At 34.7% G+C, this 26,353-nt stretch overlaps 1 long non-coding RNA gene across 1 annotated transcript in view; it reads right to left on the reverse strand.

Annotated features, from left to right (window-relative positions):
* Nucleotides 1–18,802: 18,802 nt before the first annotated feature.
* LOC116533181 overlaps nucleotides 18,803–26,353 on the reverse strand; it is a 15,411-nt gene continuing 7,860 nt past the window's right edge. Inside the window, exons 2-4 of the long non-coding RNA XR_004261136.1 lie at nucleotides 21,132–21,195; nucleotides 21,061–21,091; nucleotides 18,803–20,214 (exon numbers count right to left, since the gene is read on the reverse strand). This is a non-coding gene — a long non-coding RNA (uncharacterized LOC116533181). The remainder of the gene's footprint in view (nucleotides 20,215–21,060; nucleotides 21,092–21,131; nucleotides 21,196–26,353) is intronic.

Here is a 26,353-nt window from a genome sequence, read left to right on the forward strand (position 1 = left end):
CCAGGGTTTTCCTGCAGAAATGTGTTTACAAGCAGGTCAAGGACTTGTAGACAGATAACCATTAGCAAAACAACTTTTCTATTGACAACAGAGCAAAGAAAGGTGTGTTTGCAGATGAATTATCATTTGCTTCTTAAAGGAAAAAAAAATTTCAATGAAATCACTAAATCCCAGCTTTCTTACCCCCAAGACTAAAATTTCTCAGGAGTATAAGGAGAGTTGCTTCTTGCTTTTTCTCACAATTGCACTCACATCTTGCCAACTGCAAATTAATCTGTAATGACACTTTCTAGCCTTGGCTAATATCTACAAATTATCCATTTGGGTCTTCTAAAGATGAAGAAATTATTTTATACCTGAGTTAGAAAGAAAATTGGATGAATATCGAAATAGCATGAAAATCTTTAAATCTCTCAGGCAAATTTTGGGAGTGCCTTATTGCTGGGGAAAGTAAATTTTCAAAAATCAGCTGAAACTTCCTGATTTGAATCTCTGTCCGATGACTTTTGGGCTGAAGATATTTTTTTGTGAAATACTAAATTTGTAAGCACTAAAGACAGAAATAAGAAATAGTCTTAGTCCGCTGAGACATGAGGAGGGGAAGCAAAACAAAACAAATCAAAAACTATAATAAATAAGTAAAAGACTTAAAGTGTATCAGAAACAACAGGAATGAGAAGCTTCACTAATGAACATGTTTTAAGCTTTGAAAACTGTAGGCTATTTCAGCTTGCCATGTGATGTAACTCTTGCATAGAAGCTGGGGGGAAAAAAAGCTTCTCATGGCATGTCTAGTCTTATGCTAAAGAAGGGCACTCACATTTTCACTAAAGGAGAAAAATCTGAACTTGGGAATCTGCACATGGGTAAATATGAGCTGTCTCATTAGAAAGATACTTCTCAATTAGTTTTCTTTTCATCCCTCTTTCTTTCGGCTCTCAGCCTGCTTACGCTCACCCACACAGACGCACAGAGTCCTGCACTTGCGAAGGGTCAGAAAGGTTCCTTCGGATTTCTCTCCATAGAAGTCCTGACAATGTGGCATGTGCAGTCTCGACAATGACATGCCACTCAAAATCCCTCCCTTCAGATTGTCCCTCCCTTTAAAGGAGACAGCTAACGTGAATGAAACACTTTTTTCCCCCTGGGGACGTCTGACTTGCTTTTATTAACCCAGATACAAACTGCCACTCAGAGGCCTCGGACAGTAGAATTCTTTTTTCTCTTAACTAGCAATTCATTTGACCCTCAAGAATAGTATGAAAGCTCCATGGCTCTCTATATTTCTTATTTATTTTATGTTCCCACTGCTCCATGAAGCATTCTTATAAAAATATTGCCGTGTACCATAAAGTCTTCATATTAAAAGGACATTTTAAATGGTTTCATCTTAACATGATTCTGTCACTCAAATTGGAGAACTTTATGCTAGTTCTTTTCCAAGCTGTTAAAGATTAGCTTGATGTAGATAAGGCTATTCCCCAAACTCATTATCTGTCTTCCAAATGCACCTTAAGGACTCCTTAATAAAGTCAAGGTTACGTGAAGAGTATTTTACTGAAAATCAGTGAATGACTATTAATAAATCTGCATTACAGATGAGTTATTTTGTCTCTGTCTCTCATCTTTACAATAGATGATCCTTTTTTATTAGTTTTTTTTTACAATAAGGCTATTTCTTACTATTTCTTAATCTTACATCATCAATGATTCAGTGATCATACTGGAGGGAAGTAGCTACAAAATATTTCTGGCTGGTGTATAATTAAATGTAGGCCATGCATTCTGCTGTGTACATTAACAGATACCTTTGACCTCTATATCACCCCCAAATTAAAACTCCTCCATACCCGATCTCTGCTCCATTAAAATACTAGCATGTTAAATACACACACACACTTTCACTCTCACACACACAGTCACTCTTACACACACACTCACACATACATGCAAACACACATACGCATATCTCTTTCCAAAATGAGAATGTGAATAGCTCCCATCTGACCATGATGTTTCTAGTCCTGCTAAAACAAAATTCCAGCCCCTATAATTAATGTAGCAGATGTTTCTCTGGCTCTTACAGGTCCAAAGGCACAAGATAGTTGCAAACTTGGTGATTCTATCATTGTCCATACCCCTAAATAACTGGAGCTCCACCCCGATGTTTCCCCGCCCCCCAACTATTTATTCTTTCCTTAAATCTTCACCTTCACCACCATACACAGCAAATATCACATGCTGCTTGCATAACAATCCCTTTTTTTTATTTTAGAATCAGGGTTTCTAACTCCTGCACCTTCTTCTCCTTTTTACATCAAACTCAAGATACCAGTCTAATTTGGAATATGGCTTTATTAATTTATAATAAGACAATAGTAAATACAGCCCATAACATAATATTTGTTCCTAGTGGAATTTTTACTAATTTGCTTTTATCACCTACAGCAAAGCTGTAAGCAAATCTTTTAATGTTTTCTGAATAATAAAGAAATGTTTTCATCAGTTGCTCCTTTTAAACAAACCTGAGCTGTATTCAGATCTTTTTGTTGGAAATTTTTACTGGAGATCTTCCAAGCTCTGGATTTCAAAGAGTGATTTTCTCACCTGTCCAATGTAAGTCAGATTAAAATACAGTGTATGTGAATTATCTCTATTTACTGATATTGTTGGCTCAAACCAAAATCACAAACTGCACACCTATACTCAGAGTAATAGTGGTGTAGGGAGGTGAACAAGATAATGGACAATTTAGAGACTGCACAATCTTGACTTCTGGGAGTTATATTGGTCACATAATCATGTTGCTAAGATTGCACCTCCACACTCTTAAATCTGAGTAAATGGAATGGTTTTTCCCTAGACCACACCTTCTCGATAGAGAGGCTCATCTACTGTTTAATGCCTTCCTAGTTGCCTGAGTTCTACCCTTTAATGCCCAAGATCATCAACAGCTATTTCAATGGGAGGGGACAAATCTGGCTTCATGTTATACGAGAAGGGACAAATTGAAAATTAATCTCTTCAAGTATCTTCAGTTCCATTCTTCCCCAAACATTCGGTATGTTTTGGTTCTGTGACTGCAATGAAGGAGGCTATTCTTGCCCTGTGCTGTATCCAGTGTGACACAGTGGAGACTAGAGACCAAAGAGCCCAAGACCAAGGCAAGAGCAATCCAGTGGTGTCACTGCTTCCTGTCAATGGCAGCATTTGCAGCAATTTCCAAGGGTGTGGTTGAGCATAGATACTCCAGATATTCACCATGCAGCTCATTTCAGTGATGGTGGGACTTTTAGTTCTGATTAAGAAATTAATAACTCCTGGGGAAAAAAAAGGTTTAAAAGACAGAAGTTGCAGATATAACTGAAAGCCCTTAAAATATTTTTATGTCCTGTGAAAGAGAATCATAAAAACAGCACATGAAATAAAGAAAATATCAATGACATTTTATATACGTTAAATTAGTAATAATGGGCACTGCATATCTTAACTTCCAATGGCCATCCTTCACTGGATATAAATTTTCAGTATCTTCCTCTGGCTCCTGTGTCACCAAGAGACTTGGAAATTTGTTTTATCTTTTATTAGGTTGGTGCAAAAGCTGTTGCAGCTTTGCCATTACTTTCAATACCAAAATGTACTTTTAAAAAAATTGACCATCATACATACACTCAATGTCATGCTGATTTTATGACTCAACATTATTGGCTTCCAACTAGTGAGTTACAATGTGAATGCTGAGACCAATCCTCAAGTGTGTGCTTTTCTGCCAGGGCTCACGTCTGGCTCCTTGATCCATTTTTGCACTGTCAAATGAGGTTTAGGAACATATTGCAGTCAAGGTACTACACTTTAGATTTAAACCTGAATTAAAAATCCAGATCACCATTTGCTGCCCATTTTTATGTTCTATAAAAGTGCATAATAAAAGTAGCCCTTAAGATAAAGAAAAAATGGTATATTTTATATCACTAATCCTATAATTCCATTTTCTGATCTGTAAAATTGAACAATATTACCAACGTTCAAAGTCCATTAGGAGAATAAAATAAAATAAGCATCTAATAAATATCTCTCCCATGCCTTCTATCAAAGCCAACAACTAATGACTCACCTTGCCCACACACAAACATAGACAGACACAGCATATATGTGTAAATAGATGTAGATATACATACCAACTATAATACATAGTTGTATTTGTCTGTTCCCACGCTGCTATGAAGAAATACCCAAAACTGGGTAATTTACAAAGAATAGAGTTTTAATTGACTCACAGTTCAGCATGACTCTGGAAGTCTCAGAAAACTTACAATTATGGCAGAAGTCAAAGCAGCAGCAAAGCACCTTCTTCACAAGGCAGCAGGAAGGAGAATTGCTGAGCAAAGGGGAAAAGCTTATATAAGTTATGTGTGTATTTATATTTACGTTGACATATATATGTTTATGTATATATACACACACATAATAGTTATATGTGTTACATATAGTTAGGACAAAATTCTTAATGTCTGAGAATATCCTTAATCAGAACTTCCTTTACTGAATCTTACACAGGGCAGTTAGTTAGATTCCAGCACCTTCCAGGTAACTGGAATCTGACAAACCTGATTTGCCCCATCAACAGAAACTGCAGACAACACAACTCAAAGCCATGTCTCTAATAAGCGATTTGGTGCCTCCACCTACAATTCAGACCAAGTCACTTCTCTCTATAATTCTATATGTAAAGTTTGCTTTGTATACAATATTTATATATATTCATATATATTACTGCTTTCTATATATTGGCATACATTAGGTGCATATCAATTTAGAATTGTTATCTGTGCCTGATGAATTCTTACTTCTTCCTTTAATGACCTTTTACCTCTGATAATTATTTTACTTTAAAGTCTGTTTTATCTGATATTAATAAACAGGTGTTTCTCCAAATGGATATCCAGTTGCTCTAGGAATATTTGTTTTGAAAATAATCCCTTTCTTCATTGAAATTGGTCTAAAATCAATTTTCTCTCTACATGTGGATCTACTTATACTACCTCATTCAGTTTCATTTACCTGCATGTCCATCCTTAAGACAAAAACTGCAATGCCTTGATTACTGTAACTTTATAAATCTTTAAATCAGGTAGTGTAAGTGCTCCAGCATTATCTTTTACAAAATGGTTTTGATTACCTAGGTTCTTTGAATGTACATATGCATTTTGGAATTAGCTTGTCAATTTCTACAGTCCACCTTCCAGTGTTTTGAATGGGATTGTGTTTAACCTTTAATTTGAGGATGCTTGACATCTTAACAATATTGGATCTTCCAATTCATTAACATGATATATCCCCACTGATATTGAGCTCTTCTTTACTTCTCTCATACATGATGTATAGTTTCAGCATACAGATTTTACAGATGTTTTGTTAAATTTATTCTCAAATATTCCATTGTTTTGGATGCTAAAGAATATGATACTGCTCTTAACATTTTGTATTTTCCAAATGTGTTTTGCTGGCCAATAGAAATGCAGTAAAACTTTTATATATATATATAGATATAGATATATATATAAGTTTTATATATATATAAAAAATATATATTTTTATATAAATATAAATATATATAATATATATTTTTATATAAATATAAATATATATATAATATATTTTTTATATAAATATAAATATATATAATATATATTTTATATAAATATAAATATATATATAATATATATAATATATACATTATTCTCTAGTGTTGCTGAAATTACTTATTTTTCTAGACTTTTTGTAGATTTCATAGTTTATATTTGTCATAATTTCCACTGCAAATAACAAAGGTTTCGCTTCTTTTCTCCCAATATTTATGTATTTTATTTCTTTCTCTTGCCTATTGTGTTGGGAACCTCCAGAAAAATTTCAAACAGAATTAGTGCCTTATATATTTGCCTTCTTTCTGGCATTTGAATATTTCACCCAAAAGTGTGATGTTAACTATAGGAATTCTGTAGGCACCTTCTACGTGATTAAGTCTTTTTTCTTTTTTTTTTTTTTTTTTTTTTTTGAGACGGAGTTTTACTCATGTTACCCAGGCTGGAGTGCAATGGCGCGATCTCGGCTCACCGCAACCTCCGCCTCCCGGGTTCAGGCAATTCTCCTGCCTCAGCCTCCTGAGTCGCTGGGATTACAGGCACGCGCCACCATGCCCAGCTAATTTTTTGTATTTTTAGTAGAGACGGGGTTTCACCATGTTGACCAGGATGGTCTCGATCTCTTGACCTCGTGATCCACCCGCCTCGGCCTCCCAAAGTGCTGGGATTACAGGCTTGAGCCACCGCGCCCGGCTAAGTCTTTTCTCTAAGCCAAATTTTTGAAGAATTTCTCTTGAACAGGTATTGAATTGTTGCTAATACATTTATGAATCATTTGATATCAGTATGTATATTTTTCTGTCCTTAATTAATGTGTTGAATTGCAATGATTAATTTTTCAGTGTTAAACCAACTTTATATTTCTGGGATAAATCCCATTTGGACACCATATATTATGTTTTTTGTATTGAAGAGTTTAATTTACTAATATCTTACTGAGACTTCGTTAAGCCTATGTTCTTGAGAAAGAATGACCCTGCAAGTTTTCTTGTTTTATGGTTTTATTTTTCACTAAATATATGGTAAACTTCATCAGTGTAGTCAAGGTCTGAAGGTTTGTTTCATTTTAATTATTTTGTTCAGTTCTTTGACTATAATTTCTTTAATAAATGAGTTATTCAAAATTTTATTTCTATTTGTTAATTTTGATAGTATTTTTTCAAGTAATGTGTTCATTTCATCTAACTTTGCTATTGGCATAATGGTATTCATAACATTTCATTATTTATTTATTTATTTATTTATTGAGACAGAGTCTTACTCTGTCTACCAGGCTGGAGTACAGTGGCACAATCCTGTCTCACTACAACCTTTGCTTCCCAGGTTCAAGCAACTCTCCTGCCTCAGCCTCGGGAATAATCTGGGATTACAGGCACTGCCACCATGCCCAGCTGATTTTTGTATTTTTAGTAGAGACAGGGTTTCACCACGTTGGTCAGGCTGATCACAAACTCTGGACCTCAAGTGATCTGCCCCCTTCGGCTTTCCAAAGTGCTATGATTACAGGCATGAGCCACTGTGCCTGGCCCATAACTTTCCATTATTAATCTTTAAAGATGTAAAGATTATAAATATATTTATATACATTTAATGTTTATATAGATTTAATATTTATATTAAATATATATCAAATCTCAGCAAGGACTACAATTTTATTACTATTGATTCTCTCTCAATCTCTCTCTGTTTTTTTCTGTCTCTTTTTCTCTTCTTTCATTTTTGCTATGTATTAATCAAGAGTATTAACTTTTTCAAAAATTATTCACTGTTGACTTTCTATATTGTTTGCCTATTTTCCATATCATTTATTTCTGTTCTTAATTTGATGATTTCTTTTGCTTTACTTACTTTGGGTTTAATTTGCTTTTCCTTTACAGTTTTTAATGAAAACATTTAAATTATTACAAATATAAGCATTTAAAACTATAAACCTTCCTCCAAGTATTACTCTCATACTCTCCCTATATCTAACAAGGTTTGATAGTGCACTTTCATTGCTATTCAACCAAACATATTTTCTAATTTTTATTTGGGATTTATTTTAGCATTTTATTCTTTATGTAGAGGTGTATTTCCAAACAGTTAGGGATTTTTAAATATGTCTTATCACTATCAATTTCTAATTAAATGCCATTGTTAGATGGTATAAATTGAATGGTTTCAAACTTTCAGTTTTTGTTAAGCTATGTATCAATGCCCAGTCTATAGTCTATCTTAGTGAATGTTCCATGGGTATTGATTAGTTGTAGCATTCATTAAGTGTCAACTAGATCATGTTGGTTGATACTGTTTCTTAAATTATCCATATTTTTGTTGTTATTTTTTATCTCCCTGTTTTGTCAAATACTTAGAAAAAGTGGATAAAAATCTCATACTATGCTTTGCATTTGTTTATTTTTGCCAAATTCCCCTTCATGTATCTAGAAGTTTAAAGATACATACACATCACTGGTCATTAGAGAAATGCAAATCAAAACCACATTGAGATACCATCTCAGGCCAGTCAGAATGGCAATCATTAAAGAATCTGGAGACAACAGATGCTAGAGAGGATGTGGAGAGAGAGGGACACTTTTACACTGTTGGTGGGAGTGTAAATTAGTTCAACCATTGTAGAAGACAGTGTGGCAATTCCCCAAGGATCTAGAAATAGAAATTCCATTTGACCCAGCGATCCCATTACTGGGTATATATCCAAAGGATTATAAATCATTCTATTATAAAGACACATGCACACGTATGTTCACTATGGTGCTGTTTACTATAGTAAAGACCTGGAACCAACCCAAATGCCCATCAATGATAGACTGGACAAAGAAAATGTGGCACATGTACACCATGGAGTACTATGCAGTCATAAAAACTATGAGTTCATATCCTTTGTAGGGACGTGGATGAATCTGGAAACCATCATTCTCAGCAAACTGACACAAGAACAGAAAACCAAACACCAAATGTTCTCACTCATAGGCAGGTGTTGAACAATGAGAACACATGGACACAGGGAAGGGAACATCACACACTGGGGTGTGTTGGGGGTTGGTGGTTGAGGGGCTAGGGGAGGGACAGCAGGCGAGGGGGAGGTTAGGGAGGGATAACATGGGGAGAAATGCCTGATATAGGTGATGGAGGATGGAGAAGGAAACCACCATGGCATGTGTGTACCTATGCAACAATCCTGCAAGATCTGCACATGTAGCCCAGAACTTACAGTACAATAAAATATATATATATATATATATATATATATATATATATATAGTTAAAAGAATCATAGAGAAAAAAAGATACATACACATTTAGTATGTTTATTGTTCTCCATGAACTTGATAATTCATTCAACATTATGTTTTTTTTCACTCATGCATTAGTTAATCACTCAAAAAGTTTTTGGAATGTAAGTTGTGTACTCTCACACTGCACAGCCCAAGTCTCAAAATGGGCCCCTCTAAACCCACTCTCAAGCTGAACTATATACATTACTTTGCTGGTACCACTCTTATTTTGGCCTCATCTGTTGTATCAGGACAGCCATTTTTAAAAATTAACAGATAACATTGTATGTTTTTATTGTGTGTGATGTTTTGAAGTATACATACACTGTAGAATGGCTAACAACTCTAGCCAGTTTAAAAATACATTAACTCATACAGCTACCATTTTTGTAATGAGAGCACATAACATCCACTATTTACATTTTTCAAGAATACAATATACCATCAACTGTAGTCACCTTGTTATACAATACATGTCTTGAAACTTATTCCTCCTATCTAACTGTAATTATGTATCCATTGACCAACATCTTCCTATACCCTACCCCTGTATCTACCCTAGTCTCTGGTAACCACCATTGGACTCATTACCATTTTTTTAAACTTTGCGTAATTTTTTAACAAAGTCTACTTTGCATAATATAGCCACACCATAGTGTGCTACTTTTCAGTTTTATATTCAAAATATATGTTTGCCTATATTTTAGTATATGTTACAAAAATACAGTTGGGTCTTCTATTATTTTAAATCTATTTTTAAAATTTATGCCTCTTAATAGGTTGTCTAGTCAACTTCTGATGTAATTATCAATGGTTCAGTTGAGCTCTTCCATCTTGAAATTTATTTTATGTTTATTCCGTTTCTTTCCTGCCTTCTGTTGGGAAAGTTGTGTATATTTTTGTATTCTGTGTGTGGTAACATTTAGCTACATTTTTGTGCTATGTTTGTTGATCACCTTGTGATTACCTTATTTTTCTTTTAAGTAATCACAGTCTACATTCAAATAATATTATTTTATTTTTATTTATTTAATTTTTTTTTGAAACGGAGTCTCGCTCTGTTGTCCAAACTGTAGTGTAGTGGCATGATCTTGGCTCACTGCGGCCTCCACCCCCTGGGTTCAATTGAATCTCCTGCCTCAGCCTCCTGAGTAGCTGGGTTTACAGGCACACACTACCACACCCAGCTAATTTTTTTTATTTTTTAGTACAGAAGGAATTTTACCATGTTGGGCAGGCTGGTCTCGAACTCCCAACCTCAGGTGATCTGCCACCGTGCCCAGCCTATTTTTTAAATAAACAATATAAGAATCTTAATACTATATAACTCAATTCATCCTCGCCCACTCTTTTTCTATTTTCTTTTATTTTGTGGCTATAGATCCCACAATATATTATTATCATTTTTGCTTTAAGAAATCATTAGTTTTTAAAAAACATATGTATATATAAAATGAAGCCTCTACAAAAATAATTAGTTTATGTTTACCAAGATAATTACCCTTTCTGCTATTCTTCAGTCCTTCCTTCAGTGGATCCTGAGTTCCATCTGCTATAATTTTCTTTTGGCTAAAATAATTTATTTTTGAATACATTATAGTGTTGAATTTTAAACGTTTCAATTGCTTGAGATTTAATTTCAATTAAAAAAAATATTAAAGAGCTTCCTGTGGAAAACTTCTGCATTTGGAATGATAAAGGACAGTGTGGGCTGCTGTTTATTCCTTTACCTTCTCGCACAAAAACTTGGAAAGAAGTGCTTTCCCCACCACACAGAATAATGAGTGTTAGTCCGTGATATTTCAGACACCAAGATAATTGCTTACCCTCTAGGCATGTAGGAATCCCTCTGGCATATGGGAAAGCACCTGACCTCTGGGTGGCAAATACCTAAATGCCACAGGGGTCTAAGCTGGGCAGAAAAGACACTCAAATGTGCCAGGCTGTGTTTGGCAAACTGTGTGTCTGTGCCCAGCAAAGACATATTTGAATAAGAAGTTCCAGGCTTCTTAGGAGTAATTTACCTGGGAGGAAGAAGAAACTAAACACAAACATCACTAGCCAATAGGGGAGCTGGCTCCCTCAATATTTCCTTTAGAGAAGGAAAATCTAAAGAAGTTCAGAACACACTTAGAGATAGGTGCTGATGAAAATATCACTGTGAATGTGATATTTGTATGCAGGTCCTGATATGACAAAAAAAATGTTTGGGGTTACAAAAAGATAAAGACAACTCTGAAGAAAAGATCATTGGATTTGGCTGAATTTAAATGTAAAATTCTCTGTTCTAATTAAAACTTTGAAATTAACTAAAGGCAAATGATCACCTCAAGGTGAAATAAAAGAAAGAATTAATATCTATGACATCCAAAAAGATCACAGAAAGAATGCCTGTATTGAAAAATATATGAAAGCATGGAAAAGGGCCATTCACAAATGAAAAGAAGATAGAAAAAAAAAAAAAAAAAAAAAACCATGAAAAAGTGTTTTAAATGCCTGGTAACTTAAAAATGGAAATTAATGAAACAATATATATTATTTCATTATTAATATCGGTAAAATGTTTTAATGATAACATTCAGTATCATGAAAGTCCATTCATGTATAAACTAAGGAACACGTAAAAGAGTATAGTATTTCTGTGGAGCAAAACTAAGAAAGGTGTCACAGACCTTAAAATGGTCATATCTGTAGACCTTCTAATTGGACTTAGAAAATATATATATTTAAAAAAACATTAAAAATATGCCCAAGATTTAAACTCGAAGTTTTTAATTGTGTTTTATTGATTAGGAAGAAAAATAGATGAAATGCAGTCTAATGATCTATAGAGTGGATGCCTGACTAAGCTATGATTTCATTGATAAGAATCTATGCACCCATTCAAAATTATTTTGAATAAAATAGAACAGCAAAAAAGAAAAATCCTATAGTATATTGTTACAGAAAAAGCAAGTTATAAAGCACAATAATTTCATTTTTCTTTTTTAAGTATAAATACATAAATGTAAAAGATTGGAAAGATATTTATACTTAGTCCTTATCAATATGCTAGCTAAATTCTCGGTACTCTAATGAATGACAAAACTATAATTATATCAAGTGTTCATAGAAAAAAAGGATTTTACTGGAAAATAATAAAATGTATTACACTTAGAACATAGAAAGTAATCTATTGGGAAATGAAAGAGATATACAGCGTTAACAAATATCTGCTTTGGAAGTTAACAATACTACTAATTTGCTTTCTTCAGTCTTCCAGGGAAATATTACTTCTAACAGGCATTATCTGTAAAGGCGATACATTCCACTAATTTTATGTTATATACAGGTTACTCCAGGTTGGCTGTTTCAACCTCTATTTGTATTTTGTGTTTTCACTTTGTTTTATTTTAACAGATTTCAGCAATGTAAATACCCTTCCTCTGGTCTTTGTAAAAAGGCAAAATTTTGCATATCTGTTCTTTCACTTTTATATTAAAGGGGTGTAATTTAAAGAAACCTTGTCATTTTGCACTTAAACAAGTGCAAGGAGATTGAACTGAATCTGGTATATGTAAATGGGTTGTGGAATTTTAATTTTTGGCATAATGATACAAAACAGTGTTATCTCAATACTTCAGTTGGCCAAGCTGGGGTTGGCAACGGATTATTACACCTCAAAATATAAATCATGATTATCTGGGCAGAATTACAAATGACTTTTTTCCTCCCACTGTAATTTTATGTAATTTTCCAAATTCCTACAATGTCATCAGAAGAAGAAATAATGAATGTTATATAGGAAAATATACATAGACCTGTAGTTATTGGGGAGTTCAAATCTATTTTAATAGAAATCATTTCATGGATGTTGTAGCTGGCAGTAATTGGATGTTTTCTGCATGAACCAGAGACACAAGAGCTTATAATCTCTTTTGGGGGCAATAGAAAGAGATAAATTTGTGTCTTCTATCCCTGAAAATACCATATTTGCCTGGTTTCAAGAAGAAAAGTGTGATGTAATAATTTGAGAAGTCAATAGCAATAGCCCACATATGTGCCAAATTTCATGGTGTAAAGTTTGGAGAAATTATTTAATCTGATGTTGGCACAAATGAAGTTTGATGTATGACTATGCCAATTCCCATTGAGATTACCATTTTAAGAAATAGGAATAAAAACCCAAAAGGAGGAAGAAAAGAAAAACATCCCTTCATGTAAAGGAAAATTGAATTTTCAGCATTTTGCAGTTTTGAATTTCACATGAAGATGACCTTAAAAACAGTGACCATTAAAACAGTTGTTAGAAAAATGTATTATTTACACGGAATGCACCTTTGAAATAGAGGTTACAGGAAGACATAATCGTACCATACCATGTAACCTACTTTGAAAAGTGTAGGCAGCATCAGAAAAAATGTCCTTACATCACACTTGTCAAGAAACAGAAGTTTTATTACCAAGGAATTTCACTCTTTGCTGCTTATTCTTAACACTATCCCAGGGACTGAGAGGATTAGTTGATCTAATATAGATAGCGATGTCTTGAGTTTGTTCAGATTTATATGGACAGCATCTGGGGATCAGGAATTACATTTAAAATGTAATAAAATGTTCCTGTGCACTTTAACTTACAAATACTATACTTAAAAAAGTAAACATCAAATAATCTCAGGTATCTTTCAAGAAAATGTTGACATAGCTGAAGGAGCTCACACAGATATCTTTGAATCATTTCTAAGTAAACTTAATAAACTCATTTTTGTATTCTATTGCTGTACAATAAACCATCATACCTGGGAGAAGAAGAGATACCAAGGCATAAGCTCTCATTTGCTCCAAAATGCGTTTTTTTCTAGTTTAAAAAATGTTTTTTCAAACACTATCAGTAAAGTCCATTCAAACTAAAAGTAAGCATTTATAAAGGATGATCTATTACCAAGAGACTACCCTAAAAATATCAGTAATAACACAAAAAAGAGCACCAACATTATTCTCATATTATTTTCCAAAAGTGTTCACATCATAGTCAATGTCACCATTAGACTCTGATACTACAGAACAAAGGGACTTTCAGGGTTTAAAATAGTATTTAAACCTTGGGCATAAAAAACCTCCTTCCAAAATGTCCTTGAAGCGAAATCAGGAAATCGATTTCATTGGAATTTTAAAATAACTAGAAAGAAAAAATAAATAAAAACTTCATATTTCAAATCACAAGTTTTATCTTTTCTTTTATATCTGAGTGAGTGTTAAGAAGAACCCCTTCCTCTCATTCAAATCTCAATGCAGGCCGAACGCGGCGGCTCACGCCTATAATGTCAGCACTTTGGAAGGCCAAGGTTGCTGGATCATTTGAGGTCAAGAATTCAAGACCAGCCTAGCCAACATGGTGAAACCCCATCTCTACTAAAAACAAAAATAATAATACAAAAACTGGCTGGGCGATAGTGGCGGGCATGTGTAATCCCAGCTACTCATGAGTCTGAGACAGGAGAGTTGCTTGAACCTGGGAGGCAGAGGTTGCAGTAAGCCAGTATTGCGCCACTGCACTCCACCCTGGGAGACAGAGTGAGACCCTGTCTTGGAAAAAAAAAAAAAAAAAACTCAATGCAGTCAATATTTCTGATGCATCTGGATTCATGACCAGACCGCTGAGCATGCCACACTCCAGGTAGGAAGGTGGTAATATCGACTGGAAAGAAGGCTGTTGTTTGGCACATTGGCAGAACCAAAAACAGGTGTCTGTAAGAGAACAATCAATTTCAAACTTTGACAAACCACATTTGGAGAGATGATTTTAGTAAGCGCTTTTCACCTGAAGAACTTCACAGCACAGTGAACAAGTATAAATAAACATCTTTTGTAATATTGTGAAGATTTTAAGTATTGTTTTTCTTTTTAAATCACATTGGTAGGAGATTGTTCACTTCCAACAAACTGTTCATGGTGCAGAAAGTCACTTTCTAACACCAAGCTGTGAACCACCATCATCCTGTTCCAGAGAATTCTACTGATTTACTACTGATTCTACTGGACTTAAAGGAAACAAGCCCAGATGTAAGGATTATAGTCCTATATTACATTTTATGTACTTATATATCATATACATTTACATTACAAGATTATTGGGTTACATGGGTTTTATCTTAGGCTCTTAGATATAAAAAGGAGTTTGATAGAGCTTATATAGCCTTGGTTTTATTTTCTTTTAGTGAGGGAAAAAAAGTGTGGGTTTTTGGTGTTGTGTTATTTTTAATAATACAATTTTAAAGTTGATCTCTTCTTTCTGAAAAGATATTAAGTGGTTTGAATCTGTATATAGATGTGTGTGAGAAAGAATGAAAAGTGAGAATCAGATAAAGAGAGAAAGGAGATAAGGTTTTCTTAGATTTTCTTTTTTTTAATACAAAAGCTGTTGTTTGAATGTTCTACAAAATTGTTTTTAATGTTACCACATGGAGTTGGGAAGCCGCATGCGTGGTATATGGCTGAACTTTATGTGGTTTGGAATGCACAGACATTAAAGTAGCGTATTTTTTAAGTAGGGCTCACCATCCCTGAGCTGAGGATAACATTTCTTCTAATATTTTGAACCAAACATGGATAGTTTGGCAGCTATTTCCCATTAGAACTCAATGAAATGAAATAGCTGCAATCTCTTCATAGCAAGCTGCAGGTTTCCATCTGTTGTGAGTACCCGGATGACTTCAAAAGAGCATTCTTATTTTTGAGCCCCTTTTGAAAACTTTAAAGGACATAAATAACTTCAATATGGTTAAATATTTATTTGGAAAACATGTCTTCCAAAGGTTCGTTAGCAACTTGCCACTTTAGGAGTGGAAGGAAACAACCAGGCTTGTTACTTTGCCTGGGACACCAGTTTCTGCTAAGTGGAATTGAGTGTCAATGCCTTTCCTTTATGTATCACATTTTTATTGAAAACCTACTAGGTACCAGGCACAGGGCTGAGCTCTTTCCACTTGCTCTGGCAGCAGAAATCTGTAGCCTCTACTTGAAATTTACATCTAGTCAGATAACAATGAAACACGTATTTATGATAATAATCCAGTGGATATAAAGGTACATAAGTGACCAAAAATGAATTCACTAACTGGAAACAAAAGAAACTGCTAATTAAGTCAAAGAATCTTGGGAATTCCCATGTCGCCTGAAGCAAGCCTAGCCTCCTAAGCCAGCTGTAGGAGCTCTACCTGTCTGCTGCTATTACTCCAGCGTGAACAGCGTTTTTGCCACTGTTGCCAGCAACATTGAGGGACTAGGAAAGATGTGAGTCATATTATCGCGTTCAAATCAGGTCATAATTATAATATAATTTTTCACCCAACACCAGTCATTTGCTCAACGAATTTTTTCCCTTAGGTAAGATTCTTAGATTTTGCATAACTATATTTTTCCAAAAATGTGGCCATCAATTTTTTGCATGAAAAATCAGAGTAAAACATAGAATTATATATGAGACCATTATTTTTATATTCTGAGTACAGTTGTTCATGGACATCTCTTGGGAGGAGATAAATAACATTTTTCATATTATAGGTAAATGTGTGTCCCCAAAATAATTTGATAAATGCATGTTTATTACTATGGACATTCTTTTGTTAAAGAAATGTTCAGAAACATTTGATAGATTCCTCATCTGTCCTTAGCTTTTTCTAATCCAACTAATTCTAAACTAGCAAAATTTCACAATCTGAAAAAAATCTTTCTCCCAGATGGGTAAGTAAACTTCAGCAGCAGTAATAGACTCAGTGGACTTTAGATTTTACAATTATACAAACTCAATCCTCAAATGATTCCGGAGTCAAAATGTGATTTATTTTTAAATCGCATCAGTGTTTTAAATGGTTAAATTCACTATTGTTTAGTTAAACTACATATGGTTAAATTCACTATTGTTTATCAATACTCAATTCTCCTTCAATGCAGGCTCACAGGAAGATTGCCCTTCCCTGATCAGTGGAAGTGAGACAGGGTTCTGTGATCACTCATGGGCAATGAAATACAAATGAAAGTAATGTGCACCGCTTTGGAAGGTGTCTTTTCCATTTGTGATGCTGTAACCGAACACCTAAGACTAGCTAACTTACAAAGAACAGAAATTTATTTCTGACAATTTGGATGCTAAGAAATCCAAGATCAAGCCTGCAGCATCTGGTGAGGACCTCATAGCTGTATCCTCACATGGAGGAGCCACAGGGACTTACTCCCTTGTCCCTATCCCCTTTATAAAGGCACCTAAGCCCAATCATGGGGGAGGAGTCCTCGTGGTCTAATCGCCTCTGAATAGCCTCACCTCTTAATAGTATCATGTGGACAACATTTGGATTTTGGAAGGGACACATTTAAACTCTAGCAGGAGCTATGGAACTTACAGTGCTGGGATTATAGGCATGGGACACCTTGCCAAGTCTACTTTCTGATTCTTTATGGTACTTACTCTTTTCCTACTGCAATAATCTTAGAAGCAAGTGATGATACTGTGGTGCCGTAAGGCAAACAAACCTGGATCACTGTGCCAGCAGGTGGAGAACACTGCCCTGAAAATCCGTCTGGACTCCTAGTCAATTTTAAGTGAAAATCACTCTTTTTGTGTGAAACCACAGATTCTGAGATTGTTACTGTAGCAAAACTAGCCTCTGCTCACTGGTAGATAAAGAAAATGCTCTTGGTTTCTTAGCATCTGTACTGATTTTTTTTAAGCCCCTCATTTTTCTCCCCTTCTTCTTACCCCCACATTTTCTTATCTTCTATGGTTGATAGAAACAATGATTGGGTCTCATTAACTCAAGTAGGATCATAAAAATGATACTTGAGTGTGGGAATGATACCAAGAGTTAAGGAGGAAATCTTTTCTACAGATCAAAGATATAAGATGAGAAACGGCACCAATGTTTCAGGAAAGTTTCAAGACATAATTTTAAGCCATGAACAAAACAGTAAAAGAGAACCTAGTTGATTAAAATTAACTTGGTGAGAAAATATATACATGTATATATGTGTGGGAGTGCAAATGTGTGTGTGTGTGTGTATGTGTGTGCATGTTAAGAGGAGCATAAAGAAAATACACCTAATAAACTAAAACAAGATTCTATCTTAATTACATCAAAATATTATGGAATTCTAATAGTCATAATTTTTACGTATTTATGATATTCTCTTTTTTCCCTTTGTGAGCCAAAACAAGGTCAAACACCTTTCATTCCCTGCATTGGCTGCACTTGTGAGAAATATCAGTTGACTGGAAACATGGGCTCTATCAAGAGAGAAATTACAAAGACCTAACACTCTCATTTAATGAGATTATTTTACCCTTAAGTCACATGCAGTATTTAATAAAGTGAAACACACAAATAACTGGATATGCTTCATATCAAAACTTGCCTGTAACCTGTATTTCTCTACTGACATGTTAAATTCAGTCCTACTCTTTGGACCTTAGTTTGCTATTTGTGAAATTCGGGTGTTAGACAACATGATGTGTTAGAGCATTTCTCAATCCACAATACTATTATATCAAGACTACTTTTTCTTTTTCAGATGTTTTTCATTTGAGTTTTAATTGTAATTTAATTTGGAGGATAGGGTTAGAAATTCCAGAGTGCTTAAGGTGATATTATTTTTTCTTTTTCCTTTTTTTCTTCTTTTTAATGAGACAGAGTTTCACTATGTTGCCCAGGCTGGAGTGCAGTGGTACAATCTCCGCTCACTGCAACCTTTGCCTCTTGAGTTCAAGCGATTTTCCTGCCTCAGCCTCCAGCATAGCTGGGATTACAGGTATGCGCCACCACGCCTGGCTAATTTTTTTGTATTTTTAGTAGAGATGAGGTTTCACCATGTTGGCCAGGCTAGTCTTGAACTCCTGATCTCAGGTGATTCTCAACCTCCCAAAGTGTTGGGATTACAGGCAAAAGCCACTGAGCCCAACCTATTTTTTCAATACCTATTCACTGCAAGCATGAACAGCAAAAGTCAATAATCTCTGTAGGATTTACTAAATGCATTAGAATAGTAAAGATCTAAAGGACTTTCTTTTGTTTTTTAACTATTCTTAATTATTACATTATTAGGTGTCCTAGATTTCCTTTTCTTATTCCTCAGATAGTTCTTTTAAAACTATAAGTTTTAGTTATTGCACACATAGCACTACTAAAATCGGGGAAATTAAAATTGAAAATAAATGCAGGAACTTACACTGGTCTAAGAAAGACTGACCTCTGAATATTTCTTTTCCTGTACTTGCCCATTTATATGCAGGCATGCATTTGCAGTTGTAATCGTTTCATAGATAAAATTTTTGTGTTCTTTATATTTTTTATTTAACTTCCATAATAGCCATTTTCTCAAATCTTTCTGCCTTTTCTTATTTATCTTTAGGGTAAGTTTTGCTACTTAGAACTACCTCTGAATCTGAAAATATTCTTACATGGTACCAGTTTCTCCCATTTTTCCCCCTTGTTTTTACCATCATTTTTTCTATATTGCCTTATCCAAATATAGATAGGAATTCCAGTAACAGATCAATAGCTATTTTAGATCAATTCCAGTTTTAAGAGTACTATATCTAACTCATAGATACTCATTTTCAAAGGGATAGAAGAAATTAAAGTAGGTACAGATGGGAACAATAAAAATGATTAAAGCATGGGAAAATGGGACCTCTGGGGAAAGATAAAAGGCATGAGATTATTTTTTCTCCAGAAGAGAAAAGCAAAAACTGTGGAATAGTTTTAGAAGGTTCATGAAGAATGCGTGGAATTATCATAAGAATGAACATTTTATGTTTTTTATATATATTTTATAATAGAACATGGATAAATGGGTTTATATTGTGATTAGGGTAGGCATAAAGAACCCAAAATGGCAGACCTGTGGGACACACCAATGAGAAACACTCATCAGGGAAACTTTTGAAAGACATGAAATACTCAGGTGTTTCTGACTTCAGTAAACAAGGATGTGTCTTTGCCGTATGCCAGCTGTGAATAGCTCCATTCAGGACACTATGCTTATTTTCCAGAGTATCATGTCTGTTCTTAGTAATTATAGCCTCTGATTAACACATCAATGTTGCAGACACCAAATGTCCCTAAAAGAAGTCTTATCGCCATGAATACTGAACTCATCCTTCAAAATAGATTTACTCTCCAAATCCTTCTCCTTGTCCCTGGACAGTTGGATGCCTTCTCATTGCAGGAAGCACAGAATTCTCCCCAAGTTATTCCACCTGTCACTCCATCTCTCTTCTGCCTTCTTCAGTCCTGTAGATTTCACCAATAACAATTTTTGAAGACCTGACAGTAAGAAAAAAAAACAAATATATCAACTCGGTAATGTTTCAGGCTGCTAAAATTTTTTTATTGTAGTTTTATGAAAATTATTCTCCTGAAGTCATTTCTTTTTTTGTTTATTTTTAATCCCAATTTTAAGGTCCCTAATAATGACCCGCAGTTCCCTTTGTCACAAGAAAAACAATCTTTTCTGCAAAGGCCTAGGAATTCTACTCGTTTTGGGGTCGAAAATTGTTCCATTTATGCACTAAACTTATTTGAATTCTCAAAAACAATAGGAATCCCACCGTTTTGGATTTATAGCTGCCTACCATGTAGACACTGGACCCAAACAGCATGGGTTAAAATCCTGGCTAGAACACTGACTGGTTTGTGGTATTGGGAAAATGTATTTGTGATTCAGTTTCTTTGCTTGTCCAATTAAAGTCACAGTATAACTCATTTCACATTATCATGGCTTTAGGGTAATCCCCTTTTGCTGAGTCCCCATAACCTTCCTAAGCAGTATTCTCTGGTCCTGCCATTTCTATGCCAACATAAAATTTGCTGTTTGATGCCCACGACAAATGCAAGCAAACACCAAAGTTTTAAGTGTAATAGGCTACAGTGATTTAGTGTGAGGATGCCCTTCACTTACTGAACAGTGATTCTTGGTTGCTCATTCAATGCCTCTTCTCCCTTACACACCATCAACTACTCAACCTGCCGTATGGTATCAAGAAGCCCAAACATTTTTCTAATGTGATGCAAGCCTGCTGCATCAAGCATTTAGCAAAATGCCCTTACTACCATTCTCTCCCTGGGAAGAATTTCAGTGCCAACTCTTAAGATAAAAACACTTTTGCCCACCTCATTATTCTAGATTTGAGTTCCAGCTCACCTACTCGGTGGCTATGTGGCCTCTGTGGCCATGTGGCCACCCACTCGGTGGCTATGTGGCCTCTGTCACACCACCATCTCCTCACTAGACATTAATCTCTTCACCTGGAAAGGAAAAATTATAACACACATGGCTTTAAATGGATTAATGCATGTGACATGCTCAGCAGACTATCTGGCAATGGAATATCCATGATACATTTTAGCCATCCTATCCCTGAACTTATGGAGTTCTTATAATAATCAAATTAAATTAAGTATATGAAAGAATTTATCAGTGGAAAATCCCTGAGTATTATTGACAATATCTTAATCATTATTGGAAGTTACTCCCTTTCCTGCGTGCCTGTATCTTTCCTTCCATATCCTTAATACAAAGGTTGGTTGTGAACTGTGTGTCAATCTTCATGTTGCACATGAATTCACTGAAGAGAATGTGGGTACTTTTGTTTTGCAGAGTTCCAGGTCTGCCCTGGGGAGAGGCTGGCCACGTCACTTCTGTTGAGTTTCCTCGCAGATATAATCCAAGTTCTAGATAAAAGACCAGCTGGCAAGCTCAAGCAGACTGGAACCACGTAGCAAAACAAAGTGCAGAACACATCTTCTTTTCTTTATAAGGTAATTGACAGATCAGTACATGTTGTAACTAATCTACCTTGGACTTCAGAAAGTATTGGGTTTCTATTCCTTCATTAATATCTCTATGGTCTTTGAGATGATTGCATACAAAGCGTCTTAATAGGAAATAAGGGCCAGTGATGTACTATTTATGTCATGCTAACCTTCCAATATTAAAGATTGAATATTTAGGAGAGGAAAAGTCACATCACAGGACCCAGAGGTGGATTTTAATGGTTCAGGACAGGCCTATAAGGCATGTTGCTGAACTTTGAGAAACAAGGGGAAGAGAAACATAGCTCAATGCAAATTCTTTTAAATAGGCCTGATTTGGCTGTGATTAAGAAAAGAACAAAAATGTGTCAGTTAATGAAGAGCAAACTGTGGAAGCTGTATTTTAAAATTCTTCATTAAAGGCATGTTAGCAGGGTCAGATTAAATTACCATGTATTGAGTGCCTATCAGGAACTAAAAGATTTTGTTAATGATTTCTGGTGTAAAAATTTAAAAAAGAAACCTGTGAAATAGGTATTGCTATTCTCAGGCTACAAATGCCAACCTGAAGCCCTAACAGAAAAATCTATCAAACAAAACAAACAAACAACAACTGCCTTGGAATGGATGGTCTAGCACTCTTTAGCCAGATCCCCACCTGTCCCTGAGTTAGCTCATTTGCTTCTGGTCACAGCTATGTCCTTGATTGTGATGGTCAACTGTCTAAAGAAATGCAAGCTGAAGACAGACCCAAGGGCACTGAGCAAATCATTCTACCCTGTATCACTGAGTTATTTCCAGGTACAAGATCTGCTTCCTCATTCTTTAACTGTGTCTCATTAGCAACTGGCTCATACCCTGGTCTCGAGTATAAAGTGGATTAATTTGCACAAGGATGTGCCTGGGGCATAGCAGGTGATTAGCAAGCTTTATAATGTTGAACCTTTACGATTTCATCTATCTACCTTCAAAATATGGATTTTAAATATATGTACACATTTTGAAAAATTGAAAAAAATAACAAATCAGAAGAAAAGTGTATCATTCTGACTCCGATAAACAGTTTTAATTTTCTCGTATACTCTATATCTATACTTTACGTATATGTGTTTGTATCATAAAACTAGGATCAGACAGCACTGCAGTCTCATTAATATGTGGCTGTTTTCACATGGTCTATCATATACATTTACCCATCTCATTAGATGATTTTTCATGAAGTGATTATTAATATCAGCCAGTCATTCTACTTTTTCCATAAAATTTAATGTTAAGAACTTCATGATTTTTTCATTAATTGTTTTCAAATTACCAAACATTACATTCTGTGGATGGGAAAGTTTCACTTTCTTAACTTACTTCTTAATTATCTAAGATTTCAAAAACTTGATAAATGCAACCAACTTTATAAAGGATACCTAAATATTAACACCAATATTAATAACTACTAAGTATTAGTTTAAAAGAAAATATTGCAATGGTATCTAAAAGCATGTTAGCCCTAGTGAATCCTTCTCTGCTCTTTTTTAAAGATAACTATCGTGTTGAAGTGTCTGTTTCCTGAGGTTTTTGTACACATGGTTGGATTCATTAAATATATCTACCATTATTTTAGATTTCTTTTAAGTTACACAAATATTGTCATATTGTATATATCCTTTCTTTTGGCCAATTTGTTAAAGATTTATATATATCAATACATGTCAACACATTAACTCGTTTAACAAATTTTAACTGTGAAAATTATGTAATGGTATAAATTTTCCTACAGCAAATAATGTTGAACATTTTTTGGCCTTTTTGAGAATAAATGTGAACATCACTCAAGTGGAGGCACCAAGAAGCAACAATGTGAGGAAATGAAGTGCATTCTTCTTCAACTTTGACAGGTGTTACCAAAAGACTTTCTAAATCTTCCTTTGTTCATTGTACTCTTGTGGCAAGATGGCTAGCGAGGGTACCCTTCCTGCAGTCCAGGAAGTAATTACTTTGCTAAAAAAAAAAAAAAAAAAAAAAAAAAAAAGACTTTCTAAATCAATTGCGCCAATTTCCATTCCACAAACAATGCATTGAGTTGTTCCTTTCCACAATTTTTTTTTGCCAACCCTGGCATTATTTGACATTAATTTTTTTGATTTTTTTGTCATTTTTTATTGAAGGACTTTCTCATCTTTTCCTCTTTAGCATCTTCCTAGTCTTGTACTGTGTCACACTCATTTACTGATTGCTGTTATCTTATTGGCAGAGCAGGCTTCTCCTCATTCACACTTCTTTTTATGTTTCAGAACCATTTTGCCTACTTTCAAAATTCCAGTTACGAACGGGCATCGTGGCTCACACCTGTAATCCCAGCACTTTAGGAAGCTGAAGCCAGTGGATCACTTGCAATCAGAAGTTTGAGACAGCCTGGCCAACATGGTAAAAACCAGTCTCTACTAAAAATACAAAAATTAGTCAGGCATGGTGGTGCATGTCTGTAATCACAGATACCCTGGAGTTCAAGGCAAGATAATCGCTTGAACCTAGGAGGCAGAGGTTGCAGTGAGCTGAGATGGCACCACTGCACACTCCAGCCTGGCAACAGAGTGATACTCTGTCAAAAAAAAAAACAAAAAAGAAAAGTTCCAGTTAGAATATTTGCCACTGTGTCTCTGACTCCTAGTTTGTAATACAACCTAGAATAGATATTCAATAAGTAACCTGGAAAAAAGGAATAAATGAACAAGGAAACAAATCATTAACATTATCAATATTGATTCTTCCAATCCAGGAACCTTGCTACCTGTTTATTTATTTACAATTTAAAAAAATTTCATTTTCCTGAGAAAAATTTTCTGACATTGTATGCCTTGGTCTTGTGCATGTTTGATAAGCTTGTTTCTTGATTTTTTTTTTATATTTTTGTTACTTTTGTAAATATTCTCTTTTGGGGGGGCATTTATGACTGCTTATTTTTTAGTATATAAGGAAAGTATACCTTTGCTTATATTTTAAATATCTATACACTTTATAAGACGGCATTTAGTTAATTTTCGTTTCTTTACGTGGTCAAAAGTGATCTGCAGAGAGTGATGTTTGCCTTCTCATCACTAACATTTCGTTACAATTTTTAATCTCTTTTTCTTGTTATATAATATTGGCTAGAGATTTTTTTTCTAAATAAATTGTATTGTGAATATTTAAGATATACAACATGATGTGATGGCATACATTTAGACAGTCAAATGATTACTGTAGTGAAGTAAATTAACATATCCATCATTTCACATAGTTACTTATTTTTTGTGTGTGGCAAGAACAGCTAAAAATCTACCAATTTCACAAAAATTCTGAATAAAATCCAGTATTATTAACTATAGTCTTCATGTTGTACACTAGATCTCTCATACTGTATTTTTAAATGGCTAATAGTAAGTCTCCTTATCTTGCCCCAAACTTTAATTGGAGTCACTCCAAAGCTGAAAATAGAAATTCAAAAACGCCGGGGACCACCTGGCCACAGGAGCAGGTGACATCAGCCAAGTTAAAGATTGCTGATTTTGAGCTTCATGAATTACCATCCGGTGTACACTGCCTTTGACTTCTCCATGGGATCCAAACCTAACAGTTGTGTCCCACTCTGCTGTCTCTAGTTCATTCCCCTTAAGTACCTACATGTTTGTGCCCTGCTGTAGATATCTTCATGATGCTTTTAAATTCCCTCTCGGCATCAAATTTGCCTAGTTTGTAGTTGTTGTTTGAGGCAGTCTCACTCCAGGCTGGAGTGCAGTGGTGCGGTCTCGGCTCAGTGCAATCTCCGCCTCCCAGGTTCAAGTGATTCTCCTGCCTCAGCCTCCCGAGTAGCTGGGATTACAGGCACCCACCACCACGCCCACTTATTTTTGTATTTTTGGTAGAGATGAGTTTTCACCATGTTGGCCAGGCTGTTCTTGAACTCCCAACCTCAGGTGATCTGCCCACCTCAGTCTCCCAAATTGCTGTGACTGCAGGTGTGAGCCACTGTGCCCAGCCTTGCCAAGAGTTTTATAAAAAGTGTTCCATAAGTGATAAAAATGTATTTATTTTTGGCTTTTATCAATGTACTCAGGTATATTTTTTTCTTACTTTAGTCACCAATTATATAAATCATATTAATAGATTTCTACTAGGTAGTCCTTGTCAGTTTTAATAAAATTTGGCTTAGACACATTATGTTATTGTTTTGTTCATACTGATAAATACAATAAGCTAGAATTGTATTTTTAAATTTTGCTTCTAAAATTTATGAAAGTTTATTGATCTTCATGTGTGCACTTCAAAAAATGCTATTAACATGTCATTAAAAGGGTTAACATCCTGTGTGTGTGAATGTGTGCGTGTGTGTATATATGCATCCACATAAGCATGTATATGCCTTTTGAATTTGGCATTATTGGAATTATATACGTTTGGAAATATGTTGAGAATTTTTTCATCTTTTTCTCTAATTGCTGTACCATCTTCAATATCATATTTTCACTGATAAATTGAGTTTGGCATTCAAACTATTTTGACAAAGTGCGTTTTTTTGAGTCCTTGTTATATTATTCTAAGACTATTGATATACTGATGTTTACAATTGCAATTTTAGTGATTTGTACTTTTTCTTTTTTTTTTTTTTTTTTTTTTTTTT

This window comes from Sapajus apella, unplaced genomic scaffold (genome assembly GCF_009761245.1).
Source record: "Sapajus apella isolate SASKATOON/1434 unplaced genomic scaffold, GSC_monkey_1.0 scaffold80, whole genome shotgun sequence".
Taxonomy (NCBI): domain Eukaryota; kingdom Metazoa; phylum Chordata; class Mammalia; order Primates; family Cebidae; genus Sapajus; species Sapajus apella.